Here is a 16,857-nt window from a genome sequence, read left to right on the forward strand (position 1 = left end):
AGAAACACCAGTGTAATAATAATCATAATTGTAATTGGGATAGTTTCTTTTAAGTTATTTATCTCTTCCTCGTCCACCACTATATTTAAGTCATCAAAGATGGCAATATGTGGGGCCCACAAACTCTGTTACTGTTTTTTTTATTCTTATGTATCTTGTTCCATTTAATTGTACTAATTTTGAATTATTTGTATCTCTCATTATTTATACCCAGTTTCTTTCTTTCCTTAGCATTTAAACATAGTTCCAGGTTGATCCAAGATGGCGGCGAGCAGTGTGGACCGCGTTTGGAGGCTCCAGTGAACAATTCAGGGAATTGCACAGATTTCTGAGCCAGGAACACCGAGGTCCGAACATCACGGCAGCAGGAGTGCTCCACTATTCGGAGGGACCAGGGTGCGGAGGACCTGCGTGCCCCTGCACACGGGAGGAGCGTGGTTTTTCTCTGATCGGAGCGGCAGCGGCAGAGGCAGCAGCACCAGCGGCACCAGCAGCGGCGGCTGAGGTTTGCAGCTCATAGCCTTCCGGTGGAGGCGATTGGTGTGGTGGCTGGTGGGAATTGCTGCGGGAGAGGGGACTCGGGGCAGGATTTGGGTCGCGTGGAGCCTTTGGACCCAGACTGGACTCGGCGGACAGTTCGGCCCCAGAGGCCCGGCCCAGCAAAAAATTCTGCCTGAGGCACTAACTCAGCGTGGTCATAGCTCCCCTGCTGTGGCGCAGGCTTAGTTGAGCATGCTGCTCCACACTAGGCACTACCTCAGCTCAGCAGCAGCTCCCCTGCGGTGACACAGTCTGGGCGGAGCACTTGGCTTCACCATAGGCGCTAACTCAGAGCAGCTGCAGTTCTCCTGCTGTGGCGCAGGCTTGGTGACGTGCTCAGTTCCATCCTAGGCACCACCTCAGCTCAGCGGCAGCTCCCCTGCGGTGACACAGTCCGGGCGGAGCACTTGTTCCACCACTGGCGCTAACTCAGAGCAGCCGCAGTTCTCCTGCTGTGGCACAGGCTGGACAGAGCTCTCTCGGTTCCACCAGCTCTAAGACTCTGGTTGGACACAGTGTACAGTTTGAATCCAGAATTCCTGGCTGAGATTGGTGGTCAGTTCGGGCCCTGAGTCAATAACTGACCACAGCACGCACTTTGGGCCAAAAGGCCCTAGTGGAGCTTGGTGCGTAGTCCCAGCCCAAAAATTCTGGCGGGACCCTGTGTGCATTTTGGGCCCAAAATCCCTAGCTGAGCTTGGCAGACGGTTCAGGCCCTGAGAATCTAGCTGAGTTCTGCCCGTGGTTCGGTCCCAGTGCTCCTGGCTGGACTTGGCAGGGAACACAGAAGGCTGTGGATACCTTGGCCTGACCCAACGCTCATTCAAAGACCCAGAACAATTGCAGGATCCACAGCAGAGGGGGACTGAGGATCACTGGCTGTGAGAGACCAGAACAACAGGGCTAACCTCCGAACATCCACACCAGTGAAGCTTTGAGCTCGCAGCCTAGGGAAATCCTAAAAAAACAAGTGAATCTATCGTCAGACACCCTCCATTCAACTCTGGAAGCTACCCAACAAAAACAAAGACGGCAAGATGGCTAAAGGACAACGAAAAAGCATACGCAAAAAACCCCAAAACAACATGGCGTCTCCAGTTTCCAGCTATCCCAAAGAAAACCACCCAGAGAACTCAAATACAACGGAAATACAAGAAAATGACCTCAAATCCTTAGTAATGAGGATGATAATGGAGGAAACAAATAAAATTCGTAATCAAATGCAGGAAGACGCAGACAAACAGGTGAGAGACATAAAAGAAGCACATAGAGTGGAACTGGAAAAATTGCAGGAAAATGCAAACAACCAGATGAAAGAAATACCTAAAACGGTTCAAGCTCTGAAGACCTATAAAGAGGCAATGGAAGAAATTCAGGAATATACAAAAAATCAGATGAAAGAAATCAAAAAATCAGTTCAAGATCTGAAAATGAAAATGGATTTAATGATAAACACACAGACAGAAGAAAAACGAGAACGTGAGACCTCAGAGAAGAAGGCGAGCAACACAGAGGTGAGCTTTTCTAACAGAATCCAAGAGATGGAAGAACGAATCTCAGCGCTAGAAGATACAATCACAGATATTAAATCAACCATTAAAGAAAATGCCAAATCTGGAAAACTCCTGACACAAAACATCCAAGAAATTAAGGACACCATGAAAAGAAGAAATTTGCGGATAATAGGCATTGAAGAAAGAGAAGACATCAGACTCCAGGGCCCAGAAACTATTCTCAACAAAATCATAGAAGAAAATTTCCCCAATCTAAAGAAAGAGATGCCTATAAACATACAAGAGGCCTACAGAACACCAAATAGAATTGACCAGAAAAGAAAAACTGCCCGCCACATAATAATCAAAACACAAAACATGCAGAACAAAGAAAAAATATTAAAAGCTGCAAGGGAAAAGGGCCAAATAACATTTAATGGTAAACCTATCAGAATTACACCTGACTTCTCAGCAGAGACCATAAAAGCCAGAAGGGCCTGGACAGAGATCCTGCAAACCCTAGGAGAACACAGATGCCAGGCCAGACTACTTTACCCAGCAAAATTATCAATAACCATTGATGGAGAAAACAAAATATTCCATGACAAAAACAAATTCAAACAGTACCTATCCACAAACCCAGCTTTACAGAAGGTACTAGAAGGAAAACTCCATCCCAAAGGGTCAAGCTACAACCAAAACTACACAGGAAATAGATAACTATCCCATGGCAAAAACACAACTACACAAAAGCTCGACTGGAAACAACATCAAAATTAAGACTCTTAACAGTCACTGGTCATTAATATCTCTCAACATCAATGGCCTCAATTCTCCAATAAAAAGACACAGACTAACCGAATGGGTACATAAACAAGACCCAACATTCTTCTGCATCCAAGAAACACATCTCACCCATAATGAAAGGCATTACCCTCAGGGTAAAAGGTTGGAAAAAAATATTCCAAGCAAATGGTCACAAGAAGCAAGCAGGTGTAGCCATTTTAGTATCGAACAAAATAGACTTTCAACCAAAATTAATCAAAAGGGATGAGGAAGGACACTTCATACTCATCAAAGGGAAAGTCAACCAAGATGACATCACAATTCTGAACATCTATGCTCCCAATACAAGGGCACCCACATATGTAAAAGATCTCCTAAAAAAAGCTTAAACCACACATCGATCCCCACACAATAATAGTGGGAGACTTCAACACCCCACTCTCACTGAAGGATAAGTCATTGAAACAGAAACTAAGCCGAGAAATAACATCATTAACCAATGCCATGGGTCAAATGGATCTAACAGATATCTATAGAACCTTTCACCCAAACAAGAAAGAATACACCTTCTTCTCTGCACCCCATGGAACCTTCTCCAAAATTGATCACATCGTAGGTCACAAAGCAAGCCTCAACAGATACAAGAGGATTGAAATATACCTTGTATCCTATCAGATCACCATGCACTTAGGCTGCAATTCAACAACAACAGAAATAACAAAAAGCCTACACGTTTGTGGAAACTAAACAACTCTCTGCTAAATGACACCTGGGTCAGGGAAGAAATAAAGAAAGAAATCAAGGAGTTTCTGAAATTCAATAAAAATGAAGAAACAACATACCCAAATTTGTGGGATACATTGAAAGCAGTGCTAAGAGGAAAATTCATAGCACTAAGTGCCTTTAAAAAGAAATTGGAAACATCGCACATAAGCATCTTAACAACACAACTGGAAGCCCTAGAAAAAAAAGAAGCAGAAACACCCAAGAGGAGTAGACGCCTGGAAATAATCAAACTCAGGGCTGAAATTAACAAATTAGAAACTAAGAAAACAGTCCAAAGAATCAACAAAACCAAAGCTGGTTCTTTGAGAAAATCACAAGATAGACAGACCATTAGCCAAACTAACTAAAAGGCAGAGAGACAGTATTGAAATCAACAAAATCAGAAATGAAAAGGGAGACATAACAACAGACACTGAAGAAATTCAAAGAATCATAAGATCCTACTTTGAAGGCATATACGCCACAAAATTTGAAAATCTAAGGGAAATGGACGATTTTCTTGAACAATTTCACTTGCCAAAGTTGAATGAAGAACAGATAAACAATTTAAATAGTCCCATTTCCCCTACCGAAATAGAAGCAATCATCGATGGTCTCCCAACCAAAAAAAGCCCAGGGCCAGATGGTTTCAGTGCAGAATTCTACCAGACCTTTAAGGGCGAGCTAATACCGATACTCTTCAAGCTACTCCAAAAGATAGAAATGGATGGAAAATTACCAACTTCATTCTATGAGGCCATAGTCACATTGATACCTAAACCTCACAAAGACTGAACAAAGAAAGAGAATTTCAGACCAATTTCTCTTATGAACATAGATGCAAAAATACTAAATAAAATACTTGCAAAACGAAAACAGGAGCACATCAAAGATATCATTCATCATGACCAAGTAGGCTTCATTCCAGGCATGCAGGGATGGTTTAATATACGGAAATCCATCAATGTAATCCACCATATAAACAAACTGAAAATAAAAAACCACATGATCATCTCCTTGGATGCAGAGAAAGCATTTGATAAAATTCAACACCCATTCATGTTTAAAGTTTTAGAGAGATCGGGGATACAAGGCACTTTCCTCAACATAATAAAGGCTATATACAGCAAGCCAATAGCCAAAATCAAAGTAAATGGTGAGATACTCAAGGAAATTCCTCTCAAATCGGGAACAAGGCAAGGCTGCCAACTCTCTCCATATCTCTTCAATATAGTACTCGAAGTTCTAGCCAGAGCAATAAGACAACAAAAGGAGATCAAGGGTATCCAAATGGGAAAGGAGGAAGTCAAATTATCCCTCTTTGCAGATGATATGATAGTGTACATAAGTGACCCTCAAAACTCCACCAGAGAACTCCTAAAGCTGATAAACACCTTCAGCAAATTGGCTGGATACAAAATTAACTCAAAAAAGTCTGTAGCCTTCCTATACACAAATGACAAGCTTGCAGAGGAAGAAATTAGGAAAACCACACCCTTCACATTAGCCACAAGCAATATATAATATCTAGGAGTTACCCTAACTAAGCAAGTGAAGGACTTGTATGAAAAAAATTTCAAAACTCTGAAGAAAGAGATTGAAGATGACCTGAGAAGATGGCATGATCTTCCTTGCTCATGGATCGGGAGAATTAACATAGTAAAAATGGCCATCCTACCAAAAGCAATCTACAGATTCAATGCAATCCCTATCAAAATAACTACACAATTTTTTAAAGACATTGAAAGTTCAATTCTGAACTTCATATGGAAAAACAAAAAACCCAGAATAGCTAAAACAATCTTGTACAATAAAAGGTGCTCCGGAGGAATCTCCATACCTGATCTCAAACTGTACTATAAAGCAATAGTAATTAAAACAGCATGGTACTGGCACAGCAATAGGCTGGTTGATCAGTGGAATCGAATCGAAGACCCAGATATGAATCCACACACATATGGTCACTTGATTTTTGACAAAGAAGCCAAATCCATTCAATGGAAAAAGGATAGCATCTTCAACAAATGGTGCTGGTCTAACTGGAGGTCTATGTGTAAAAAAATGAAACTGGACCCATATTTGTCACCTTGCACAAAACTCAAATCCAAGTGGATTAAAGACCTCAACATAAAACCAGAGACACTAAGCCACTTAGAAGAAAAAGTGGGAAAGAGCCCTGAACATATTGGCACAGGAGACAACTTCCTGAACAGAACACCAATGGCCCAGGCCTTAATGTCAACCATTAATAAATGGGACCTCATGAGGCTGAGAAGCTTCTGTAAGGCAGGAGACACTGTCAAGAGAACAAAGCGACAGCCTACAGACAGGGAAGAAATCTTCACCAACCCTACATCTGACAAAGGTCTAATATCCAAAATATATAAAGAACTCAAGAAATTAAACACCACCAAACCGAATAACCCAATTGAGAAATGGGGCTTGGAAATAAACAGAGTATTCTCAACAGAGGAGTATCAAATGGCTGAGAAACACTTAAAGAAATGCTCAACCTCCTTAGTCATCAGGGAAATGCAAATCAAAACAACTCTGAGATTCCATCTTACACCCATCAGAATGCCTAAGATCAAAAATTCAAGTGACACCACATGCTGGCGAGGATGTGGGGAGAGAGGAACACTCCTTCATTGCTGGTGGGAATGCAAACTAGTACAGCCACTTTGGATATCTATCTGGTGCTATCTCAGAAAAATGGGAATAGGGCTTCCTCAAGACCCAGCTATTCCACTCCTTGGAATATACCCAGAAGATGCTCCAGCACACAACAAGAAAATTTGCTCAACCATGTTCATAGCAGCCTTATTCATAATAGCCAGAACATGGAAACAGCCTAAGTGTCCCTCAGTAGAAGAGTGGATAAAGAAACTGTGGTACATATACACTATGGAATACTACTCAGCTATTAAAAACAAGGAATTCCCGAAATTTGTGGATAAATGGATTGAACTAGAAATGATCATAATGAGTGAGTTAACCCAGAAGCAGAAAGAATCAAATGGTATATACTCACTTATATCTGCATACTAGCCCAAGGGGCATGTCCCACGAAAGCCTTCACTTAACAGGAAACTGGGACAGAGGGGAAGGCATCCTATTGGGACTCTAAATGAGAGACGCATGGGAGAACAGAAAAATAAAAGGATCCAGAGGGTCCTAGAAATCTACAAGTAGAACAATATGATAGGCAGATTTGGGCCCAGGGGTCCCGCTCAAACTAAGGCACCAGCCAAGGACAATACAGGAGGTAAACTTTAAACCCCTTCCCAGATCTAGCCAATGGTCAGAATATTCTCCACAGTTGAGTGGAGCGTGTGATACGACTTTCTCACGTACTCTGGTGCCTCACATTTGACCATGTCCCCTGGAGACGGAGACCTGGTGGCACTCAGAGGAAGGACAGCAAGTAGCCAAGAAGAGACTTGATACCCTATGAGAATATATAGGGGGACGTAATCCCCCTCAGGAACAGTCATAGGGGAGGGGAATAATGGGAAAATGGGGGAGGGGAGGAATGGGAGGATACAAGGGATGGGATAAACATTGAGATGTAACAAGAATAAATTAAGAATAAAAAAAAAAAAACCCATCAAAAAAAAAAATAAATAAATAAACATAGTTCCAAACATTTATACATATCAGAGGTTTAGCCCAGACTTCTTCTCTGTGTCTGCCTTCTGTTTTACACCCTGCCGTTTTGCTCAGAGAAAAGAGTCAGTCCAACCCTCCACCTGACTCTAGCCTTAGACTGAAACAGTTTTTCACACTTTGCCAGGGCCCTCCTGCCCACCTGGGCTAGGCTGATGTTTTCCAGCTCACAACAAGTCTCTCTGATCCACTCCACAGGGTTTTCTCTCAGGCTGGGTCTTTCATAGGCCGAAGCAAGTGAGATGAACCAACCAACAAGCAGCTGGCTTCTCATAGCAGTCCCAGAAGTTTCCGAGAAGGGGTCTAGTTCTTCCAGCGAGACTGTAGAGGTGTATCTGGGGCAGAACTCACCATATGTCCAACCCATCACCTGGCAGCCCATGCCTCTTGGTTATCTTTGGCTGTGTCCTTGGCTCTTGCAAAGTGTCACAACTCCAGAAAAGCCTGAGAGAGACTGCAATGCAGCTCCAGAATCCTCCTGCTGAGTTAGCACACTATTATTCAAGTGCTCCAGTGCATACTAGGGCCTCTTAAGGAGTCATGCCTGTGAAAAGTTCTGGGCTTTGACTTCCTCTTCCTACACAGTAGCTATCTTTGCTGCTAAGAAGAGGCTTGAATTTCTGTCTAAAATTGGATTATATGCCTTACACACTGGATACAAAATGTAAAATAAATTTTTTTCTATGCCCATTCTAGCTCTTAAATAATGATGTCGAGAACTATTACATTTATTAATAAGCTTCAAAGCACTATAGCTGGCCAGTTACTCATTTGTCCTAACCTGACTATGCTAGTCTGGTTTATTTCCCAGCCACATGCTCTGTTACCTGCCATCTATCTAGTCTTGCCTTAGCTGCTCCTGCTTGATCTTTGTCCTCATGGTAACTCCCTCCTGACCACCTCTTCATGGCTCCTTGCCTTTATGGCCACCTCCTCATGGTAACCTTCTTTTCTTCTCCTTTTCTTCTTTATGTCTGTCCCATGTGTGACCCCCTCACTGGGAACATAAGTCCCACCTCAATTATACTCTCCTCTCATGCCCAGATATTGTTTGTTCAGCTCATTATTAACAAATCAGAGATGATTTTTACATAGGAAGACAGAAGATTCCTCACAGAAATAACAATGCCCACATCCAGACTGCAACCAAATCTCTGGGCAGAGAAATCAGCATCTGAATACACAATACACAACACCATCCCCCAACAGAAAAGTACCTTACAAAGTACTGAGTTCAATCATGATTATTACAATAATATTTTATGCAGCAGTTAATCACAGAATAAATTTTATACACATGCAAAGAACTGAAAGTCACTATTGAAAGCTAAAACATTATGATTTTAATACATAAGACAAAGCTTTGTAATCTGTGGAGATTCACACACTAGAAAACAGGCTCAGGTGTTTTTGTCTTTTGTTTTATAATGACACATAAAAATAAGTGGCAAGGAATGGTAAAGCTGGGTCAAAGTATAATAGATAAACAACCAGCCTTTTTAAGTGAGGATATTGAGATGATACCAGAACAAAGAAAATCATTAGAAACTGCCATGTTTAAGAAAACTGTACGCAGTCACATTAACCACCTACTAGCTATTGAAACACTTGTTTCCTCCTGTCTACCCCTCTGTGAGAAAGACCCTGCTGAAATGCAATCTCATACATAAAGGATTGTTTATACTTTCCTGGGTATAGACTTCCTCATTACATGGAGATGTCCCAAGGTCAGCAGTACCTGGCCCAATTTATAATCAATGACCATAATTGTGAGTCTACACACAGAGACAGTACTCAATAAATAATTGATGGTGATAATAATTTTCATTGCTTCTCTCATATCCAAAATTTAGTTTCTGCCTCTTTCTATAGGACAATAAAAAAGTAGCTCAATATCTCAATCTGCTTAATGCATACATTAAATCACAACTGTTACTCAATGCTTTTACCATATGATTAATTTGTAAAAAGATCTCTCTCTGTGTCTCTGTCTCTCTCTGTCTCTGCTTCCCTCTCTCTCTCTCTCTCTCTCTCTCTCTCTCTCTCTCTCTCTCTCTCTCTCTCTCTCTCTCTCTGTGTGTGTGTGTGTGTGTGTTGTCTATTGTATTTTACTAACCTGCTCACTTTTCAATTTTCCCCTTGGTACAATTGATAGGCTTAAAAAATAGATGAGTTCTTTTTGTTCTGTTCAGTTAACTAGTCATTAAATTTTACTTATTTGTGAAGAATCTAGTCTTAGGATTAATGTTTCAAGTACTCTGCCCAGGTGGGATTATTAAATGTGTGTGGGTTGCATATTGGATTATAGAGATAGTGCCCTTTCTTATATACTTTACATATTAAAAGACAATCAAAGTCAAGGTCATGTCCTAACTGGGTCAGGGAATCAAAGAAAAGAAATAACTTAGTTGGGTCCTCTCAGAGGTTTCAGTCTTAGGAGATAACAACTCCAGTTTGTTCTTTTTAGAAGTAGCAAAATGAAAGACAGTGCAGAGTCTGGTATTGATTGGTACAATAGGAATTGGAAGCTTAAGAACTATCAGATGGAAAAAAGAATAATTTATTACAAATACTACAGAATACCAATATTTCAAGTATAACAGGTATGAGAGTTACAGTGAGCTTCTGTCCAGAGAAGCTATTCCTTCCAAATATTCTGAATATATTCACAAAGCCACCACTGTTGGATACTTATATCTCTTATATTTTCACACTGAACTCTTCAGCTGAGTGGGTTAAAGGTTCTATAAGGCCTGCAATTAACACACTTAGGAAGACAAGTGGTACCTTTCTGATGAGCTGTTTTCTAATATTTTAGAGGTTAAATATATTTTTGGAGATTATAATTACATCATTTCAGTTACATCATTACAACATAATTAAATAAACAAATACACAATTATATATATATATATATATATATCACTTAATTATAAAATTTCTTGTTTGCTTTGAATTTTCTAACACTCTTCAATTTTTGGATAATAAAATTTTATCTGACAATTTTCCTCTGACAAAGCACATATATTGATACTGGTTACTAACTCTTCAAAATTAATTTCAATATTTTCACAATACTTTTCTTTTAGTTAGTTTATTTATATATTTTTTATTTTAAGACTCCCTCTTTGATTCATAAAAGTCCATTGTTTCAATTCTGACATTTGTACATTTCCTGGTCATCATTCTTTGGCTGGCTTCTGATTTTATTCTCTTATGATTGGAGTGTAACTATGTAATGTTTTCTCCTCTGCCGTTTATTGAAGTTTGCCTTTATGCCATATACTATAAACCTTTTGGCTAAGGTTTCATGGATATTTGAAGAAATTTTAAGTTAGCTTCTATTTTTGGAATATATCATCAGTTTATTTGACTTCTACTTCCTTATTGTGGTATGTTTTTATTTGTTCTTGCTGATTTACTATTAGTTCTACTGGTTTCTTTAAAGTGGGCATTTAAGTCTCTAGTTGAAATTTATGGAATACTTTCCCCAGCCATAAAAATATTGGGACTCTAAATGAGAGACGCATGGGAGAACAGCAAAATAAAAGGATCCAGAGGGTCCTAGAAATCTACAAGTAGAACAATATGATAGGCAGATTTGGGCCCAGGGGTCCCGCTCAAACTAAGGCTCCAGCCAAGGACAATACAGAAGGTAAACTTTAAACCCCTTCCCAGATCTAGCCAATGGTCAGAATATTCTCCACAGTTGAGTGGAGAGTGTGATACGACTTTCTCACGTACTCTGGTGCCTCACATTGGACCATGTCCCCTGGAGGGGGAGACCTGGTGGCACTCAGAGGAAGGACAGCAAGTAGCCAAGAAGAGACTTGATACCCTATGAGAATACATAGGGGGACGTAATCCCCCTCAAGAACAGTCATAGGGGAGGGGAATAATGGGAAAATGGGGGGGGGGGAGGAATGGGAGGATACAAGGGATGGGATAAACATTGAGATGTAACAAGAATAAATTAATAAAAAAAATATATAAAAAAAAAATATTGTTTTTTGCCTTTTGAAATTTAAACCCTGTGTTTCTATTAAACATAGCTATATATTCCTGATTAAGTAACTTTTTCATCACTATGCTGTTCTGTTTGTGTCTCATAATCTTCTTTACTCTGAATTTTATTTTGCTTTGCTATGTGTTACACTTTTGTTAAATGTTCATATTGCCTTCTAGAATACAGATTCAATATAAAACCTACCAAAATACCAAACAATATCTTCACACAAATATCTGAATATATCCTCCTAAAACATGAAAAAAGAATCTTCTAAATAATCAAAAAAATGAACCAAGATGAAGGTCCCATATTAATGGATTAACAAAACAGTAGATCCACAGGCCAGGGAAATCAAATATAAAATGCAGAAATAAATCAATGCACTTATAACAAACTAATGTTTTGCAAAGGCAGCAAAGATACAGTGGAAATTTTTTCACTTAGTAATTATTTCTGAAGAAAAAAGCCAACATATTTCTGTTGAATAAAGAAACTAGCAATTTTCTTTTGCATATACATGAAAAAGCATATAAAATATATACATATGTCTATGTATACACACACATCTGCCTACACATGTGCCCAAAGGTAGCCCACAGGCTTCACGCAGCTCATAATCCTAAAGAAAAGTGTCTCAGCACAAAATGCTAAATTTATTTAAAGTGTTATGAGATTATTTTCCAATATTTATAAGTCAATTGCATGGTTCTTGAACATGAACTTTAAAGATGACAATGGTGCATTGCAATGTCAAAGAGGTCAGCATGCCTGGAAGTATTGGAACTATGAAATTAATAGAAAGGAAACACTTCAGGATATTGATATGGAGAAAGATTTTTGTATATGACCTCAAAATCATAAGCAAGGAAATAAAAAATGACTTCATGGGGTTACAAAAAACAAAAATCTTCAGGGTACTAAAAAACAAATAAACGAACAAAAAACCACCACCAACAACAACTACAAAACTCTTCCAACAAGGTGTTACCATCAAGAATATATACATAAAGATTCCAAAGAACTTCATAGTGAAACAAATCCAATTAAAATAGATATTCTCCACAGTTGAGTGGAGAGTGTGATACGACTTTCTCACGTACTCTGGTGCCTCACATGTGACCATGTCCCCTGGAGGGGGAGACCTGGTGGCACTCAGAGGAAGGACAGCAAGTAGCCAAGAAGAGACTTGATACCCTATGAGAATATATAGGGGGACGTAATCCCCCTCAGGAACAGTATAGGGGAGGGGAATAATGAGAAAATGGGGGGGGGGGGGGGGGAAGGAATGGGAGGATACAAGGGATGGGATAAACATTGAGATGTAACAAGAATAAATTAATAAAAAAATAAAAAATAAAAAATAAATAAATAAAATAGATAATTGAACCAAGTGGACTTTTTAAAAACAAAACTGTGTCATTGCCTATTATAAAGTGGTATAGTAGCGTTATGTTTCCTTTGTCAGCATACAGATATACAATTCCCAGCACTATTTACAGAAAGGATTTTTTTACCCTTTCAGACTTAATGCTTTTGACGCAAATTATCATTATAAACTGTGGACTTTATATTGCTTTTCACAATGGAATATCTTCATAAATTTATGAAAGCCATATCCATAGCGTTCGGCAATTTTATACTAGGGTGTATCTAAAAGAATTGAAAACAGTATGTGAAAAGACATAAATGGTTCCAGGCTTATTAAAAAATTACTCCTTATAGCCAAGACATAGAATCAGCAAAGTCATGCTTTCGAGGGGACATGGATACTGAAAATTCAGTATGCATTTACTAATTGCCTCTCCAGGCACTAGCATGTTAAAGTTGGTTCACTTGGTCTATGGATTTAGTGGTGAACATCTCTCCTTTGACTACAGGGCTGTGTGTTTAGGAAGAAAGTCTATGTACTGAAAATCAAGCACACTCTATTTTAAGGAATATGTGCGATACAAATTGTGAATTTCCAAGTGGTAGAGAATAAAGAATCTATTTCCTATTCATAAAAAGGGCCCTGGGTGTGGACAGATGAGGGAGAAGTTTTAATGAAATAGGTTGCAACTTTATTGGAGAAGTAACCTGTTACTTTGCTAAAGACAAATAAAAGTACAGTTAGCAGCAGTAAATTGAATAATTAAAAATAGCATCTAAATGTTCCCAGCAAAAAAGTGACATAGGTCTGAGGTGATGTATTTGCAAGTTATCTTAATGGGATCATTTTATATTGTGTTCATTTATCAAAATGTCATGCTACATATACATATGTACAATTGCTATGCCAATAAAACTAAAAACATAGCTTAATGTTTCCTTTATTAATATAGAATTGTATATATTTTTCATCTGTCTATTGTCAGTATCTGTATCATGCTGATTGTAACTTGAATTTTCTAAGAAGCACATCACACACCTGTCAGATTCTGGCTTTACCCTGGCATAGTTGAGGCTTCTACTAGAAAGGAGTACTGCTGTGGCTGACTATGGTGGTTTGAGTAAGTGTGACTCCCATGGACTCATATGCTCAAGTGCTTGAACTTAGGGAGTAGCACTATTAGGAAGTGTGCCAATGTTGGAGTAGGTGTGGCCTTGTTGAAAAAAAGGTATCACTGTGGGGGCAGTCTTTGAGATCTCCTATCCTCAAGTTACACTAAGTGTGACACATATTCTCCTGCTGCTTGAAAAATAGTGTATGTCTTCTTACACACGACCATGCTTCCCCCCACAGTAAGGAACTAAACCTCTGAAGCTGTGATGCAGCCCCAAATTAAATGTTTTTCCTTTATAGGAGTTGCTGTGGCATGCAGTCTCTTCACAACAATAAAACCCAAACTAATACGTTGACCTTGCAGTACTGTTTAATTTTTTAATTTCTACTTCTTCTAATTCACATTTCTTTGTTTTTTAATCCATGACCTTCTATTTGTTACATGTATAACTTTTATATACAATGTTTCAATTTTTATATAAAATCCATCTTATATATGGTTCTCAAATTCTCATCATGCATTCTTGAAGACATATGGACATGTATATAAACTTATTACAGATCTAGATATCGGTATTTGAAACTTGAAGAAATATTAAAAATAAATTCATTAATGCTCCTTATTTTTCATAGTATTAAATATAATTTTATTTATAACAAATAAGTTAATTGAATTATCAAATATAATTTCTAAAACTCATTAAGAGATAACTCCATTGTATTCTTTCATATTTTCACTTTATATTCTCTCTTCTTATATACTACACTAGTTTTCTATCCCTATTGTTTTGGCCCTGAACACCATTCCTTTGTGAATATTTTAGGATTTATCTGTTAGTGACTACTTACAACTTTTTGTCTGAAAACATACCAATTTTCTCTTAATTGCTCAAAAATAATTTTTATTTGTAAAAATTATTGTTATCCATGATCACCAATACCACACATAATATCCTTCAATAAAAAATGTGGGAGATTACATATAAAAGAATATATAGTAATAATTCATATACACATGTGTATTACTCTCTCTTCACTGACTATTTTACATGTTGAGACTAAGTTAGAAAATTGTTTATTTAGTATATATACTGACATTCAGCAACAAAACATAAGTAATTATGCCATGGGAAGATATGGATGAATGTCAATGCATATTTCCATGTGAAAAAATTTATTCTGAAAATAGTACTGTAATCATTCTTTTTGTGGGGCTTCCTGAAAAGCAAATAACTATAGATACAGTCAACTGGCCAGCTATTGGAGTTTTATGAACGGAAAGTTAGGCAGATAAATTATAAAGTGCCTGTTAAGTAAGATTACATAGGGACAGGTACATGATACTACACTTTAGACAATGTTTAGCATCACTAAATGAGTAAAATCTATGTGAAGTGCACAGTTTCATAATGTAGGTAGTCCCAACATGTAAAACATGCAGTGAATAGAGAATCTAATTCTACTACAATTAGAGAAATAGTAGCACACACAGGAATTGTGGTAAAGTGCTAAGCAAGAGGATCATAGGCAACTCTAGAAACAGTGGGGTCCAAGAGTAAACACAGAGGAGAAGGAACAAGGAACAAAATAGGTATGAGGTGAAAATGTGTGCAATTTTGGGGCTCAGGGGTGCCCTCAAGCAGAGAGATTAATATGGAGAAAGGATATGAATAGGAACAAAGTAAAATGAATTCTGTTCCTGAAAATGCCATAATAAAACCATTACTTCCCATGCAAACTTCAAAAATGTTTAAAAGAAGTACAGAGAAAGTGAAAATCTTCCTGAACTGTAGTTAATAAAATTACCCTCATCAGGATAAAGGCTTACTGGTTCTGGAAACAGAAAAAATGGTTATTGAGTTTAAACAATTCAGAAAAATGATGTTGGGCACTAGAAACAAGTTCTGTCTGAGCTAATTGCCATATTCAGTGTGGAAAACATCAGACCAAAAGAATTGACATTCTGCAGTGTCTGGCCAATTCTCCTGCAAAACTGTCATGAACCTCTAAACAATGTAAGCCTTAGGAAGTGTCATAGCAAAGAACACCATAAGGAGGTATGACAACTGCTAGCCTGAAACTCCAGTTAGACTACTGGAACAGAACAACATAAAAAATGTCTAAAACATTTCAAATTAAATTTACATTTTCATAATAATATTGATGTATTAATTCAAAAAAAATCATACTTTACAATCTCAAGTTTGTAATATTGGGGATAATAAATCCAGAGTTACTGGGGTATTCTAAACTTACCAAAATTTCTTCTGTAAGTTTGCAACTATTGTAACAAAATAAGTTATACTATAAAGATGAATCAAGAAAATATCAAAGGAACCTAATATAAGAGAAGTGCTGTCTCCAATTTCCATCAATATTATTCTATCATTTTGTTGTTTATATTATAATCATAAATGCATACAGTTTGATTAAATGTGGGTTTATATTTACCTGAGTACCACTTTGCAGAATATGATGATAAAAAATAAGGGCAGGGACAGGCTACGGGAATGTATAAAAGTTTAATAGCTTTCATACTCGAAAAGAGCCCAGAGTCTCTGCTATGTTTACCAGGTGGATGTGATCCAGCTGGGAAAAGTAAGAGAGCTGGGAAGTCAATATCTCTGTTTATTGCCAGTTCCTTCCAAAGGTACTGTGACTTGAAAGAAACCACTGACTGTGAAAACTGTTTAGAGAAAATTCGCGGCCACTGTGTGATAGCTCTCCTTTGCTTTGGTAAACTAGAATTTTGTACTTGCTCAAGTGACAATGCTGTCATGGGACGACTGAGATGTTTCAGAGGTAAGATACCTTCAGTATTTTAATAGTTACTATAAATTAAAGTTTGTACAACATTATGTTCTTGGGAAACAAAAATGTTCATGTACCCTCAATTTTCATCAGGTTACATATCATCTACCTATATATCTATGTATCTATGCATCTGCCTACCAGTCACCTATTTATCATCTACCTATCATGTATCTATCTTCTATCATATACCTATCTGTCCATATATAGCTTTAGATACATTAATATCTACCTATGTCTTCATATATACCTATGTATATCTCTATTTCTCTATGTATCTACATAGATACACATACATCGATATA

The sequence above is a fragment of the Acomys russatus genome, chromosome 21 (genome assembly GCF_903995435.1).
Source record: "Acomys russatus chromosome 21, mAcoRus1.1, whole genome shotgun sequence".
Lineage (NCBI taxonomy): Eukaryota > Metazoa > Chordata > Mammalia > Rodentia > Muridae > Acomys > Acomys russatus.